This window comes from Rosa rugosa, chromosome 4, assembly GCF_958449725.1.
Source record: "Rosa rugosa chromosome 4, drRosRugo1.1, whole genome shotgun sequence".
Lineage (NCBI taxonomy): Eukaryota > Viridiplantae > Streptophyta > Magnoliopsida > Rosales > Rosaceae > Rosa > Rosa rugosa.
In genome coordinates, this window is record NC_084823.1 from 36,481,022 (window position 1) to 36,484,326 (window position 3,305).

Below are 3,305 nucleotides of genomic sequence, written 5' to 3' on the forward strand. Positions count from 1 at the left end.
TGACCAACTCAAATAATTGAGAGCACCACTAAATTGTGATTGTTCCAAGTAATTGCTCCCATGGCTTATAAGTACGTGCCTTAACTTGTCGTGTTTCATTACAATATTTAACAAAACCATTTTGGTAATCTCCATGATAACATCATTTTCAATCTCAATCAGTAGTGGATTAGCACCTCTTCGGACATCAAAGAGGTATTTAAGTTCCTCTAATACATGCTTGAATCCGAGGTGCCCACAAGCTTTTTGATCTTAAACAACTTGTAATTTTGTAATTTCTTTATTCTTTAGCACGTGTCCACTTGATTTGCAAGTTGCAAGTAAAGGTTTGAATAATTAGGATTGATGCTGATCTCGCGTTTATGTTGAGAGGTACGTCATTCATGGTTTAGTTCGATTCACTTGATTATATTTTAAATTTATTATTTTTAAAAGGGATTTTTAAGTTAATATCAAAATAGGAATGTACGTAACTGCTTAATGACTATTTGATCTAGTGACATATGTGTTTAGCTTTGTAAAACAAAATTTCTACTCTTATGGTCAAATTAGTTGTTGTATAATAATTATAATAAAAAATAGAATAAATGAATAGTTAATAAATACAAGCCCAAATATGCTACTAATGGATGCTACTTTACGACTATCTATGAACTTAAAATATCTTTCACTTTTGAAATGCTACACACACACAGGTAATTTACTATATACCAAACATGAGCTACTGTTCATAATTAAGCACTGTTCCTAAGGGCCTGATTTGAAGTGACGCTTTTGCCCGCATTTGAGATTTTTTGCGGTTCTGCCACGTACTGAGCTATACTAGATGCTTCCATCAGTTTCCTCTTTCTTCTACGACCATCGGATTCTTCTCTCTTCTGTTGGTTTCTCTCTTCCTCCCTTCTGCCGGTTTATTAACCTATCGCCATCACTCAGTACGACATCGAAGAAGTACAGCAACACTACAACCACACATGTAACAACCCCAACAATCTCGATGTTCCTTGATTTCATCAGTGAATCACGAACCTTAGGATTCCCATTTGACTTTGATCGCTGTCTGTCCTATGTAGTTTCGTAGCAGGAGATAGTTTCTTTGTACGAGAGGTTCTGTCAGCTCGATCGCAGCGGCGGAGGTTTCATCTTTGCCGACGAGTTTTTGTCCGTACCGGAATTCGCACTCAATCCTCTCTCTCAAGTAAGCCTACCCCATATAAAAGTTAAAGCTTTCGTGATCTGAGGGTTGTAAAATTTCGAAGATTGAGGCTTTTATTGAATGGTTGTTTTTGCTTCATATTTTTTTGCTTCTCCAATTCGTTGTTATTGGATAGGTTGAATTCTCATACAATTTTGAGTTTCACTTATATCAATTTTGCATTTCTCAGTTTTGGCTGGGTGGACGTAGATACTGGGGGAGAGGGATTGGAGCAAGACCACACTTGCTCTTAGGAGATGCTTCTTTATCAATGCCCAATTTCCTTTTCTCATCAGAGAGATTTGATCAAACAACAAAGCTACTTAGTTTTGGGGTGAATTCAGATCTTCCTTTTTTCTCATCAGCATCTCTAATTTCATATAAGAGGGTTGAATTCATTTTTAGGTTTTCTATTATGTGTTTATTAATGCTTTATTTTATGACTGCTTCTTGGAATTGAAGGAGGAAGGGGCAAAATTCATGTCTTGGTAGTGAGACTAGCTAAGGTGAGACTAGCAAAATTCATTCAAATTTTACTTTTACGGAGAGCTACAAGAACTGTACTGGTTATGTGTTGAGCTTGGTTTTTCTTAATACTCTTAATCTGAAATACATAAACTCTTAATCATATATATTCCAATCAAAAACTAGTACTTAGTAATACAATAACCTTGAACTCTGCTCTAAACTCTCTCTCTCTCTCAGAGAAACTCTAAGGCCGGGCTTCCATTTGCGAAAATCGTTCTCGTTCGGCGGCTCCCGGACATCCGGGTTAGTCTCTGGCCTCACAGCCGTCATAGGGTCTGCTGCCGGACGGGTAAATTGATGTCTACTGCTCATGGGGCTCCGTCAGAGGGGGTTTTCGCAGGGCTTTATCAGATGGTTTTCGGCTGGGCTAGTGCGAGGCGGTGACTGGACTGTACTGGACAGGCGATCGATCCCCGCTGACAGTTCTTGACTGATGGCGCCATGGGTCTGGATCGATGGCTGTGTGGGTTGTGAGGATCTAGGCCGGGGTTGGGTTTTTCGTCATGGCTTAGGTTGTGGTGGCGTGACTCGTGGTGATTTGGGTCCCGGACGATGAAAGGTCATGGTGGCGCGGATTATGGTGACGTGGGTCAGATGGAGCTCGACCTAACTGGTACGTACGACGGGGTGATGGCGATGAAGATAGTGGACTGACCCAAACCAACTTGATGGCCTTGTGTGGATTATCTTTGGTGGCTGCTCTTTTACAATAATTTCTTTTTAAGAAGCTAATGCACGTTATGTGCACTCTATGTATCTCTAGCGCCTCTGGAGTAGTACCAAAGGAGGATTCCTGTGATGACTACATACATGAATGTCTAATGAGTGGGTCTATTTCTATGTACCACTATGAGTACTACCACTATCTTCTTGACTGTCTGTAGATGACAAATGAAGGGTATGTAACAGCCTATTCTAGCTTTAGATGAATATATTGGCACCTGCTCTTTGAGTTTGGGTTTGATTCAAAAAAAAAAAAAAAAATATATATATATATATAGACACACACACACACACACATATATTTTGAATAAATACAACAACTCTTTTATTGATTAGCAAAATCATACATAATAGATTACCCCAGCGGGGCTGTCAAAAAATAAGAAGAACCATATTACCTAAACAATTCTACCTTTTTAAAAACCATGAAGCACATATTTACCGTATCATTGTCAGATTTTAGATGATTGTAAAGATTATTTAACAGTTTTTCAATCAGTTAGAATTCGACATATTTACCGTGAAGTAATGGTGTTACATATAGGCTTGCACACCTTGCTAGCTTATTTTGTATTGATGATTTTTTGTTAGAGGAGACTCCTGCTATTATTCAGGATGTTCTCCATGAGGATTATTGTCATTGTTCTTCTGTAGCTCGGGGTTCATGTTTTATATCCCTCCCGATGCAAAATTCTACTATTAATATAATAAATGAAACCCGACGTGGGGCTGAGCCTCCCAGCTAGGCTGGGTTCCAAACCCCTTTCAGAAAAAAAAAAAAAAAAAAAAAAAAAAAAAAACCATGAAGCACATCCAAAAAAATTCTACTTCATCCATGAGTAATCAAATTGTGGCACAG

General features: G+C 38.5%; 1 long non-coding RNA gene across 1 annotated transcript; it reads left to right on the forward strand.

Moving 5' to 3' along the window:
* Positions 1-804: 804 nt before the first annotated feature.
* LOC133746373 (uncharacterized) lies at positions 805-2,678 on the forward strand. Its single transcript, XR_009864099.1, has 5 exons — positions 805-976; positions 1,074-1,198; positions 1,386-1,529; positions 1,658-1,701; positions 1,901-2,678. It is a non-coding gene; the product is annotated as an uncharacterized LOC133746373 (long non-coding RNA).
* Positions 2,679-3,305: the final 627 nt, after the last annotated feature.